Here is a 14,069-nt window from a genome sequence, read left to right as displayed (position 1 = left end):
GTTCACACACAATTTAACCTTGTTTTCCATGAAAGCATCCTTTGAAAATAAAACTGTTCTAAATGTACATCGTTCACATTCACAGTATTCGTCACACAATTGTTTTAATAGGAAGTTGCTGCAAAAGAAATCTAAACTTTCTCACATGACTTAAAGCCCAGGTAATTAAAAAAATCCTATCCTGAGCATATTGAAGATCAGCTCTCGAGTGCTGATTTTGGCTAACGTCCTAAACCAGAAGAGGAAGGAAGTCCCAAAGCCAAAGAGCACAGTAAATGAAAACACTGAGAAGCCAGTGAAAAAACCTGCAACATAAGGAATATTTGAAGGTGTACCAAATAAGTAGGTTTATTGTCTTTCTAGTCTAAATGCAACTTACTTATCCCCCAAAAATGCCAGGAATCAGATGACCATGAGCCTACATTAATACAGTATACAACGGCCCAGAAAACTTGATAGATGTTGGAATCTGTGAAGAGCTCAATCAGGACATATATGTAAGGGATCAGACATTAGAAATAACGTTTGCGGCTAACTCCTGCTCTGAGGATGACTGTCAGTATCACAGGGTGTGGTGATTGTGAAAAGGAGAGCACTGAGCCCCAGATGTTACAACACACCACCCAAGCAATTGAGCAGCCTTATTTCAGCTGTATTTTGGTAGCAGGGTAAGCTGACTAATGCTGCTGAGGACAGTTTTGATTAGGAAGGGCTGTTTCCACAAAGTGCCACAAAGCTCTTGTCAACCTGTCAAGGAATCAAACACTGTGCTCTAATAATAGAACAATAATTTCATATTCTTGGAAATAAGTTCTAGTCAAAGCACAGGATCTAAAAAATAAGAGAGGAGACAGAGCACACCACTAAAGAACAGCAAGTAAACTTGGATGAAGCACATCCTACCAGTATTTTAAAACCGAGTTTCTAAAATCAAGGGAAAATCTTCACGGATGTTGTAACTGCATTGCAGAAAGGAACATGGGTCAGCTGCAGTGATGAAACTGTCAGGATTTGAAATCAGGGCACCACTACAGTATTTTAACACAGCAAATAAATCCAGTCTATCTTGGTGAAGGTTCAGTAGGCTGTTCTTGGAATTATTAGGATGTCAAAAGGCCAATGTCTGTTTCTGGATACTGAAACGGAATTCCCATTTACCTCCTTAGTGATGTGCCTCTGCTAGGCAAAAGAAGAGCAAGCATTTCAAAGGTAGCAGCAAAGTCTTCTTACAAATCTTTTTAACAATAAAAAAGACAAAATTAAGTTCAGAAAATACATACATCTGTTGTTTTGTTTCTCGTTTCTCCCTGACTTTTCATGACAAACAGATCTCACAGATATCAGACAGATAAAAAATATAAAGATGTGGAAACCTGAGCTGGAATTCAGCTTAATGACAGCAAACTTGGTCTTTTATTGAAAATGGAGAGAGGGATGCCAGGTCTAGTCTTTACATGAACCTTGTAGTAACTGTAAATATAAAATAGACTATCAAGACAGTAAAGTGCTTTCCTATTACATGAGAATTCAAGCTCTAAATTGTGCAATTTATTCTGGTTACCTCAATTATCACATCTGGAAAATCATTCAATTTATGTCAGCCTTTACTCTAGGACACTCATTCAGTGGGCAAAGAACTCTGAAACCCTCTGGGGTCATGACATAAATCCACTTTTTCACACTGTCATTTGCACGACAAAAGAATAAATTTAACTTTATTCAGCAAACAGCAATGATAATTGCCAACCTTTTAGCTACCCAGATGAAACAGGATCATGACCTAAGAGTACAGGGCACAAGAAAGAAGGTTATATATGTTCAGTAAAAGGTTTTATGAGAAGCCATCACTATGCACTGCTTGGAAATACTGAAGTCAATCACCTAGGAGCAAGCCTGAGCCAGCATGGCTCTTCAGGCAAAAAAAACAGAGTTCAATGCTGAGACACCAGTCGCATCATCTAATCAGCAGAACTCTTCACCAATAAAAGTAGAGGGCTCAGGGCACCACGTGCTGGGTGCTTCACCTTCCCAACCAGCAGTAAGATCAGCCATGCTGTGCAGCACTGAGAAGTAAACCAATGAATAGATGCCAAGGCAACTGCAACTTTCCTGATACCATCTAACAGAGACTACAAAATCTCAAGAGTTTCTGCATAATATCCCATCGTTTGTAATTGAACTAGAACAATGGTTTAGCAAGAATTCCAATATGTGCCTATTTCAGGCATCCAAAAATCAGTCAGGCTCCAAGTTGTAACAGCTTGGCTTACAGGCGAACCAAAGTCATACAAATGTTTTGTTCATATGAGATGGTTGCTGACTCTTCATTAAGTGAAATAAATTTTCTTGTCATCACATTTTGCCATCTTTGAGAAAAAAAAAAACAAAACCCCACAATATTCTGGAGCATTTCAGAAAGTGCTGCAAGAACAAGCACAGCACAGAGCCAAGCCTGATCAGAAGGCTTCAAGTAATGGAAAATCTGCCACATCCCAAGCTAATTTAAATTATGGATCAGTTCCCTGATGACTCTAAAAAGAACAACCTAAACTTTTCCAGTCTGTATGTGCCCAACTTCAGCCACCAGCTTTAGCATCTCACATGCCTCTGTCTGTTAAAGAGACCGCTGCCATCATTTATTTTTCCCTTCTAGATATGTTAAAAGTCACTTTAATCCTGCTTTGTTAAACTAAATACACTGTTGACGTATAAAACTGGGAAGATGCTGAGTGCCTTAAAATAGTATCTGACACTGTTTTATGGATACACAATTTGGTATTTTCTATTCAATGCCTGTTATACTATTCTAATGCAAACTTCATCAGTCAACAAGCATGTGCTCATATTGCTTATAAATCAGATGTTGAATAAATAGAAAAAAGCAAAATACCTACAAAGGAAGTGATAGTTTGTTTTTTCTCTAAATTTCTGAAAGTAAAAGGCAAATTGAAAACCCAAATTATTTTTCTGGCTTTTTTTTTAAAGAAAAACAGAGAGAAAAGGAATCTGATGGTGCCAAAGGGTTAAAGTATCTCATTTCAGGCAGTTTGAATATCTGAATTTAGCAGCTGACAGTGCATGGTGTGTCAGCCTCTTACAGCTGTTCCAGTTGATTCAAAGACCATCTTTGTTTCTTGAAATCTTAGCAACTGTTACTTTTTTCCGAAGACAATGCTAGACCAGCTGTTACCTCACAAGATGCGATGTACTTCAGGTCAAAGTCTTTAGTAAGAGATTTGTAAAACAAGAACTAAATCATTGTTTGGGTTTGTCAGATTTTTTTTCATTAAAACAGAGTTAGCAGCCTAACAGTCAAATAACTTACACTTGGTATTTCCATTAAGTGCACTGGAATGACAGAAAATTTTCATCTGGTTGTTGAGCTGAATCCTCTCTTTCTATAAGGAAAAAAAAGCACCACTAAACCTCATAGTATTATAAATTATTTTTGTTTAAAAGGCAGTTTCCTTCTGTCTTTCCAAATGGGGAGTTACTAAGCAGATGTCATCTCATAATGGCAATGCACAGGTCTAACCATTCAGAACATAAGATGGAGATATTCAAGAGAACCTTACAGGAGTTAAATGTTCACTTCCCACTATATATCAATCATTGTGAGTATCTACTTCCTTTAAGCTCTTTGAACATCCTCTTCTAAATGAATAACTAAGCAACTTAATCATACAGTTGATCCTCCAGTACTGGTACCGGTAATATTCCCACTTGCAGACATGTAGGCTTTCAAAGCCGTGCAAGGTTGCAGAATCAGTCACCTAATGAAGACTTATTAGAGTAGGAGTAACTGTTGACAGGTTGCCTACAACCCTTCTTGGGTGGGGGGGGGGGGTAAAGAAGCATCATTTTAAAGAGCTTTAGTTGAAATAAACCCTTGTTTGTCCATGCACAAAGACAAATTACTGCTTCCAGCTGCTCTGGTGCAGAAGACAAAGACTTGCTGAGACGAGTGGATGTTCTTTTAGTCAACCTTTGTGTTTAATTCTGGAAAGCCTTAGTATTGAGTAATGCATTTTCAGAACCACTGCCAGCTAATTGTTGTGTAAAGAAGCACACGAAGGCACAGCCATATATATATACTGCACTGGTAGAAAAATTTTACAAGGCCTGTTAAATTCATCAGTAATCTTAATTTCTGTATTTCATATATAGAGAAGTTTAGACCCAAGATTTTTTTTCATGAGCATGGATGAATACTATTTGTCTTGGGCTATTTTTATTTATATCTAAATAGGATTTATGTAAATTACTTCTCCACTTTAACTCTGTCTTTCAGAACGGGTGACATACTGCCCATATGTAAACCAGCACTTTATGCAGAATTAAAAATAACTACCATTAGGCATGGCTCCACTAGTATTTGTGATGAAGAACATAAACTGTCTAACAAAACACTGAGGGTGAATCACAACCTCTAAAAAGCTATGAACTGACAGTATTTGTTTCTCAAGATAAAAATATCCAGAAATACCAAATGTGTGTGCTTTTAGTTATGTTTAAGAGAATAACCTATCTACCAGGCCAAATACTGACATCACAAAAAGTACATCCCTAGTACAAAATCTGTACACTGTCAGGCTGTTGTAAAAGGATAGATGCTAAAGCAGATACAATCTCCTGATGACTGCTGAGAGCAGAATTTTGCATAACGAATTTAAAAACTGCTGCCTGCATGCACCACAATGGTAATTAAAGACAATAATTCTTGGATAAATGAGATGGATGTACTGGAAAAAAAGGTCAGTGTTAAATTCAGAGCTAATCCTTGAATGGAGAATTGGATCATTTATTTTCCAAACGACTGGGCAATTCTACCTGGTTTCATTTCCATCTCTGCTGCCAGATGACTGCTGTCTCCAAAATCCATAACTTTTTGTAGTTTAAGTAGTATCCCTCATTGGCAAGCTCTGATTCAGCAGGACTGAATGTGCTTCCATTTAAACACATGAATAGTTAAACATCTATAGCAAGTCAATGGAACAACTCACAGTTGAACATGCACTTTTAAATACCATGCTCAATCAAGGCCACAAACAAGGCATAAAAGTCACAAAGTAAAGCTGGATTACCTGAAAATACCTTGGTGCTATCCAAGTAGGAAAGCTTTGTTTAGCATGCAGTGGTTGATTTAAGAGATTAGCTTGCTCTTCTTATTTGCTTACTAGAATTCAAATGACAGGGTAATCACCTAATGACCAGAAAAACTGATGATCAGAAAAAAAGAACTCCCACTCAGATGTGGCATCAATTTCTCCAGGACCAAATCTGTTACACGTATGTATATACATCTACTCTACCCCAAATTACCATGGTCTGCTGACCACCCCCTGGAGTTTCAGCACAAGTGGGACATTCATACCTCTACAAACCTTCACAGGATGCAGCCTGCCCTGTTGTGCACCCTGCATGAAGTGCCTTGGGATGATGTTCTCATGCTCCTCTCTTTGCTGATACTCCCAAAAAGGAGGTGAAATAAACCTGTCCAATTCTTTGGTCATAGAAAATCCTAATACAACCAAAGGAATCCATGTTACTGGCTCAACAAAGCCCTCTGCCCCCCACCCTGCAATGCTTCACTGTATAATTTCTCTCTCATCTCTCAGCCTTTCTTTTCATTTCTCATCTTCTGAGTGGCTTAGCTCTACATTTTGAGCATTCTTGACAAGGAACAATAACTCATTATAGAGGTATTCAAGCCATTCATTTCCATCTTCTGACTTTGTCCAATGACTAGTAAGAGAAATTAAGGTGCAGTTTTGACATCATTTAATCTTATTTCAGTCCCTGCTGCTGCCAAAAGGGAAGGTCCTGCCCTGCCCTCTACACTTTCTGCAGGCAGACAAAGGACCTGATCTGACCGGAAACTAACCCTCCGGGGGAGGATCACATTTCAGAGAGCTGATCTGGCTAACTGTGGCAGAAGAGCAATAGGAACGTGCAGCCAAGGTTTGGCACTCACTGTGTTACTTCCTGCTCCAGTACCAGCTCAGAATTTGGCTTAAATCAATGGTGAAACCATACCCTGAGGTTTCTAACTGAGATGTTTTGAGCACCAGCTAACTTAGACGCCGACAGCAGGCAAAGTATCCTCCCTTAGTATCTATGTGGTTCTAGCACAGTGTGGACTCCTGGAGATACAGAAATGCTAATGCATCATCATGGGAAGAGAATTTTTCTTGCACTGTTCTGTACACTGTAGATATATAGGAAGCACAGGCAGAAGCTAGATCTGTGTTTGTTTTTTAACAAAAGAGTTAAGTTACAAATGCAAGGAAAATACAGGATGTGTAATGAATATGTCATAGCTGTGGCATCCTGTTTCTAAAATATCTTGCTCCTGAATGGTGCAGTCTTAGGTTTCTTCCACATATATGAGGCTTTCCAGCTGGCCTTCAGTCAGTGCTTTAATAAAACATGGTATTACGTAGAGGTGAATAAAGCTTATAGCAATAACAATGTCCTTGAAATTCACTAATCACAGTAAGTTTCAAGAATATTTTAATATGAGATCAACAGTACAACAACTAAAATTCATCGATTAGCTATGGAAAACCACTTTTCTCATGTTAGATTATGCTTGTAGTGAAAAAAGTACCGAAGCCATTCCTGACCTGCATAGAGTGTGCTTTCTGAATCTGAAGACAATATCTAGCTGCAAAAGAGCTGCCAGCACTTAAAGACACATTAAATTGATTACAAAAACAATTAAGATTGATTAAAGAATGAAGAAAAGGTCTGAGAAAATAGGTATTCTTTCAATAGCGAAATTTAAGCATATTTGGGTAGAATAACCAACAGCATAAATACATGTGAAGATTCACTTCCAAAGTTGCATTTCTGCAAGAAAGGATCCAATGATCCAGTGATCACATGCTAAGCAGGAGTCAACAATATCTTGTTGCTGTGAAAAATAAGAAACAAGAAAGAGGTGGACCACCTGAAGAAATTGAAGAGAACAACAAAAATGATCAGTGAAGAACCTGGTCTGCAAAGGAAGACAGGGAGAATGAGGTTCACTTAGCTCAGAAAACAGAAGATGTGTGAAATAATAACTCTTTAAATATACTAAAAAAAAGATAAATGTATAGAGAAAGAACACACTGGTTTCCCACAACTGCAGATCCAAGAATTACAAAAACAGGGCTAGGAGACTTCTCCCATCCAAACGAGAACAAATCAAGTTACGTTCAAGGACATTTGCCTCACCTATTCTTAACAATTATAGATCCCACAATCTATTTAAGTCTCTTACCACTAGAAATTATTACCGCATGTCTAGTTTGCATCCATCTTGTACACTCCTAGCCTAATTCTGATGCTTTGCAGAGGACACAGGTACCTGATTATTCATTTCCCCTCTGCAGCAACCCTTAATACATTTTAAGAACATTATTTTGTCTCAATGCTGGGGAAGTCTTGATTTGGACACTAATGTTTTTCAAATAGAACCTGTTCATGTCCAGTAAGTCCCTAATAGACCCCACTTTGCCACCACTCATGGCTTAGAAAACCACCTGAACTGCAGAACCAGGGCTATTTAAAACACACTTGTAAGAAGGTAGTAGGACATATTCCTGACATGCTAACAGCAAGATGGTGGTATCTACAACAATTTGCCTCCAAGTTCATCTAGAGTATCACAGTAGCATGTGCACTCTATAGTGTTTGGGAGAATGCTGGGAAAAGGGCAGGAATTTTTGCTTGAAGAAACCTCTTGCTTGGCTTGCAGGCCTGGTACAAGTGTCAATTCTTATCTTTACATCTATGCCAAGACCAGCATAGAAAATAAAACTGCCCTTTATTCTCATAGCTTTGCCATGCAGGCAACACACAAGAGTAAATACAACGCTGAGTGTTGCTGTAATAAATACACAGCAGTTTTGTTTACTGTTCAGTTCATTTGTTGTTGCTTTTTTGCACCTTTATAAGAGCTCAATATTTTAGTGAAAGTATTAAATACAACTTCCTGACTCTTGTTTCCAAAGCAGTTTCACACCAGTATACTGTTCAAACAAACCCATTTGTTATTAATCATAGAATCATAGAATAGTTAGGGTTGGAAAGGACCTTAAGATCATATAGTTCCAACACCCCTGCCATGGGCAGGGACACCTCACACTAAACTATGCCACCCAAGCCTCTGTCCAACCTGGCCTTGAACACCACCATGGATGGAGCATTCACAACTTCCCTGGGCAACCCATTCCAAGTAATAAAATATATAAAAGTATTCTGAAAGCTGTTGCAGGCATTACAGCCGCCTGTACATTAGTAATAAATACTTGTAAAAATGATGGTATCAGCTAAAATGTCAAAAGTGGAGTCTGGAAATGCATGTTAAATATTTATCTACTCTCTTTATTCCTTAATGAACAAGTTTTACCTAGCATTTACATACACGTATTAGATAGCATTTACATACAGATATAGTTAATGTTTAATCATTCCATTTTATGTGGTCAGAAGGCCACTGAACTTCTGAACAGGGTCTGACAGAGATGGCTCGTGACTCACAGCAGACAAGACATGCATCGGTGACACCCTGGAAGTAGGACTGACTCTCCTGATGCTCTCAGTCCTGATCGCTCACCCGCTGCTATGCTTCAGTTACACTGCTTTCTCCTTCTTGACAATCGTCAGCTTTGTGTCCTACTTCCATTCCTGCAGCAGGTCACCTCTGAACCTTCTCACTGCCACCCCTCTCAGCGGCTGCCCTCATCCAGTAGACAGAGAACATCCTGTCAGTGAAGTACAAAAAAATAACTTTTATTTTTATCCACAGAAGGAAAACTAACAATTTCTTCCTTTCCCCCTCAGCTTCCCCTCCCACCCCCGAATTCAACATCATGCTAAATCCAAGTGGATATACTTGGATTCCAGCATTACATGCTGAACAGATAAAAATTCTTCCTAGCTACACTGCCAGGTTAGAACAGATTAGGATAAGCAGGCTAGCCCCTTGCCACCAATTTTTACTTTATACACCATTTCACAACTAGGAAGCCTTAGAGGATGTTAATCTGCTGGATATCCAAGAGTGGGAGAGGAAATAAAACACTGCCAAGTTATGGGTGTAATTCTGTCTTTGCATAGATAGAAATCATTCACTACCTGCTGACTGAACAAAACCAAAGCAGCAGAGGGGGCATCAGTACAATGCACCCTGCCTTGCTGATTTCTCCCATATGCAAAACTCTTAAGTATCACTGGCAAAAAAAAGGGGGAAAGTTTATGCAAACTTTTAACAGCCCTCAGAATGGACCTCAACCATGACATCACATTGGAACCAACAGAGAATAAGTCCAGCAAGGAACTTCTTGCCATTTTTCAGCCATTAGAATCCATAGCACAGGTCACCTAAGACAATGCTTTAATGTTTTTAAGTATAACTTCCCACCAGCATTGTGGAGGGACATAGCAAAGATAGAGACACTTTCTGCAATATAATTTTCTGCAAAGTCTGTAATTTCATTTTTGAATCATTTTATTAGGCATAAATGCCATAATTAAGGATTTTCATTTTTTTTTAACGGGAATTCCTCTTCGATCACAGGTGTAATGAAGAGCAGAGAAACAAGATGACTTCTGCTCTCAGTTGACATTAAAGACAAACTGTTGCAAGGAACACCATCTATAAAAAATAAATTCACGTTTATAATGCAAAATTCCCTCAAAACTAACGTTGCCATTTCACTTGTCCCCAGCATAATGAAAGAGAGTGTGAATGCCTCTTACCTGGCTGTAGGTCCAGCTCCACCAATGTTTCTTCTCAAAGCTGTTCGCCCTTGGACAGATTGCTGAGCAATTCCTTGTTCTTCTGGGTGCACAGCCTGCACAGTGCTGTCTTCTGTATCAAAGTTGTTCTATGCTGCAAGGAGCTCCTTCAGAGCTGTCACACAAGATGATGTTTTGCAGGACTGTGCATATATAAGGCTTTGGTGAGGACAACAGTCACTGACCTTGCAGTGATCATAACTAGCAGGTCTTTAGTGTGCTCTTTGGTTGGGGAAAATGTCCTCTTGGTGGCCATTTCCACAGCTTCTGTGTGGTGCTTCCACACCAGTATGAACTATGCTTTTCCAGAAAACCCTGGTGCATTCACATCTGAGCTTCCACCAACATGCTCCACTGCTCACCTAACAAAACCCTTTGAGCAGTTTCTTCCAAAAGTTTTTGAGTGGAGTCACGAAGGAAGTGGAATACAGAAGAAACACAAAAACAAAGGGCAAACTCTCAAGTGAACATAAGCCAGCCAATATGTCATCATATGGGGTGGGGGAAAAGAGAGGAGAGAATTTAGAGCACATGTGCCTAGGGACCTGCAGGGTGATATAACAGCACTATCAAAATCCAAGCTTAACTACTCAGGTATTAAATACATAATAACTGCAGAGTAAATACACCAAACAAAGTGAAAAGGAAGGGCTTTGCCACACATCCCACTCAGGGAAGCAAAACCCATCAAAGCATGCATGAAATAAGACTGCAACTGAGTTTGGGCTGTTAACAAGATGATGAGCCCAAAGTTAGGCACACTGATACACATACATGTACTCTCTGCAACGCATTAAGCTGTTCAGCTCATAATTAAGCCCATCACCCCCTTAACATTCGTCTTTTCCCCACAGCTCATAAATATTTACCCTACCCCTATTTCACAGAAATTTTTAATATACCCCAGTATGTTTGCTAGATGTGCAATATTTTAATAAACAATCAAAATCAAATTATACCTATTAAAAATGGGAAATTAATTTTGTGAAGCCCTAATCTTCATTTAACTTCTTACAGCCAGCTTCTCCTCAATTCACAAAGATTTTGGATAATGAGTATATGATACATCCATGTAAATTTAAGGTTTTGCTGTCTACGAGCATGTAACAGACCAGCTCCAGGCAAAAGAGGACACACATAAAATACCTCAGGTTCACATGTGCAGAAATACTATTAAAAAGCTCCACATTCCTGGTTTTGCAAATGAGAACAACAGCTCCTTTACAGTTAAAAGCACATTTCCACTTCAGATAATGAGCATTTTGCCAGTGGCTTTGAGAAAACCAGGACCCTACTCCAGAATTTAACCAAGATCTTATTGAAATCAGTGAAGTCTCAGGAGGAAACAGTGGACTGCCACAACCCTTTGCAGAGCTGCGCTTTTCTATTGGCAACTCTTTAAACAAACATGTTGGCAAAAGGTGCTCATAATTAGCTCTGCTGCTTTTAGTACTGATGCAGTTAGTTTCCCTTTAATTTCACTTTTCAGTATTATTTTACACCAGAGACTGTGCATAGTGTGTGCATGCACGTGTGAGTGCGTGCAAGAGATAAATGGCAACCCTATTTTAAGCATAGCACATGAAAAGATGCTATCTAAAATAAACAAAACTATTTCAGACACCAGTGCAAAAAGATACGTTTACTCTAACTTCAGCATGACTTCTCATGCAATTAACCATTCATATGGAATACCTGACACAAAGATAACATGCTATACACTACCTTTATAAATAAGGATTTACGTCAGATATATGGACCTTCAAGGCTGCCAAGAAGCAAGTGCAACACAAGCCACGTGGACTACACAGTCATAGAGCAGAGTAACATAAATATCTTTTCAGAGAAGGAAAAATATAAGAATCTTCCATTGTAAATGAGGAATTAAGCCCTGTTAGTCCATTCTTCCCCCATGTGAACACCTGCATCTCAGCAAATGGTCAACCACAAAATTAAATTAAACAACAATACTGTATTCAGTGTAGAAAGCACTGAGGAAAATAAACACCAACACTACCACTGCAGCACAGAAAACAAAATAACCTCACTTAGCATTAGACCATTCCAAGAGGACAAAACCCAAATAAAATTACATACCATTTACTTTACCGAACTACGTATCTGCATCAACAAGATGCAAACTGAAATGAGGGCAATGGTATGCTCCAATTTCATAAATGAAACCAGAAAATGCAACAGCATGATGTCAAGAATGAGTACAATGCAAAGACAGAACAATTTATTCATTCATTGCAATCCTGTCTGCAAAGCAGAATGCATGTATCCTTCTGTGAGCTCCTTTTTCTGCCCTTGGTGTCAGCAGTAGCTTGCTGTGTTCATCATGAGGCTTGAATGAGGCACCTAGACATATCCCTGAGCAAGGGAGATGGTATATAGCTGAATATGCTACAGTGCACAACCCAAAAACCAAGAAGCTTCTAAATCTTTCGACAGCAGAGGCAGTATACACCTGGTCAAAGCCATAGTTTGAGCACTGCAAAAGCAGACAGTCTTCAACCCAAATGCAGTATACACATGGGAATCTGTGCACATCACTCCTAACACATACCTATAACAGTACTGTCTGGCTGACAGAAGTAAATAGGACACAGGGAATGGATAGGAAAGACCATGACCATGATGTACAATCAGCAGTGTGCAAGAAAAAGCACTTTTCCTTCAGTTTTTCTCTCTCAGCCTAATTTGATAATGTATTACTGAAATGTCCTTTTTCCAGCCCTAAAACCTGTCCCTTCAGCGCCTATCACATCAGCATACCCACAGGATAATTGGGGTTTATAGAAGTTCTGTACAAGAATTCCCTGCTGTGGGTGAAAAAGCAAGAAGAAACGTGCAAAGTTAATCCTCTTCTAATTGCTCCAGAAATGTGCATGCTAATGTGGTATCATAATAATTAGGACTGCAAAGTAATTAAACTGTGTCAGTGCCTATAAGAGGGAGCAAAATTTGCACACTTGGAACGTGCTTTGACTGAAAGTATTTGAATAACCCCTCTGAAGGACTGTACTGCTGATGTTCTGCCAGTATTAAAAACATGAGTGTAGACAGTCTTTGTCCTTTCTAACCACCAAAGCACAGAAAAGCAGGGCTGGCAAGGACCTCATGACGTCACTTCGCCTAACTGCTGCAAGGCAGAACTGACACTACTTATATCATTCCTGGCAGACTCTAGTTTATAATCTGCTCTTAATGGCCTTAAGTGGTGGAGAGTCCACAACCTACCCAAGCAGTCAGAGACCTCTTCTTAGTATCTGAGCTGACTCTCCTACTGCACTCTAAATCTGTTACTCTTTCCCTTTGGCACACATGGCAGTTTATTTTGCATATACCATTATTCATACACAATTATAAGCTATTACTGCATCCCTCTGCCCCTGACTTTTCTTCTGCAGGCCAACCAATCCCATTCTTTCCTCAGAAGTAATGTTATCTAGATCTGTGATTGTTCCCACAGCTCTTCCCTGAACTTCCTCCAACTTTTTATCCTTGAAGTGCAGTGCCCAATCTGGATGCTGTGCTCCAGTTGAAACCTTTCCAACACTGGGACGTCTTGCACGTTCTCCCATTTAGTTACCCCAGTAAAACATTAGTATTTTCAAAACAGCTTGACATTGGTGACTAATGTTCAGATCATGATTCACAATGAGCTCCACTAAGTTTTTCAAGGAACTACCAGAACTGCAAAAAAAATCTTAATAGTTACAAAGGTGTTCTTCCTGCCTAAGTATACTTCTCTGCACTTGGCTCAATGACAATCCATGCTGCTTTTAGTAGAACACTTCTTCAACCTGTCAGCATAATTCTGGATTCTAGCCTTTCTCCCAGTGTTTTAGCAGTCCTTCCCATCTTCATGTCATCCAAAAATTCAACACTCATATTCTATCCCACCACTGAGGTCATTAACGACAACAATGATGAAAACCAGACCAACCCTTCCCACTCTTCAATATATCTTTTCATTAGAATGATGAACCACTGTTAACTGCTATTTGGTATGGAAATCCAAGCAGTTTTGTATAGATTCCATCCTGGTTTCAATGAAGACATGTTTCCCTTGATTGTTTATGAAACTGTCATACATTATGATGAGAACATCACTAGAAGTCAAGCTGTTTGGCCTCTGCTGTGCCCTCCCTAGCTACAAGCTTTGATACTCAATTGTCGAAAGACATTTTCAAGTTTTTAAGTCACGTTGGTTGTTACTGAACTCTGGTCTCCTTCAGGTGCTTACACATAATTTGTTTGTTCCAGATTTTCAA

General features: G+C 39.2%; 1 protein-coding gene across 2 annotated transcripts in view; it reads right to left on the bottom strand.

Annotated features, from left to right (window-relative positions):
• Window positions 1–14,069, bottom strand: part of PRKAR1B (protein kinase cAMP-dependent type I regulatory subunit beta) — a 104,027-nt gene that overhangs the window by 67,760 nt on the left and 22,198 nt on the right. The window lies entirely within an intron of this gene.

The sequence above is a fragment of the Melopsittacus undulatus genome, chromosome 8 (assembly GCF_012275295.1).
Source record: "Melopsittacus undulatus isolate bMelUnd1 chromosome 8, bMelUnd1.mat.Z, whole genome shotgun sequence".
Lineage (NCBI taxonomy): Eukaryota > Metazoa > Chordata > Aves > Psittaciformes > Psittaculidae > Melopsittacus > Melopsittacus undulatus.
The sequence above is the reverse complement of the archived record's forward strand: the minus strand, read 5'-3'. Positions and strand labels throughout refer to the sequence as shown.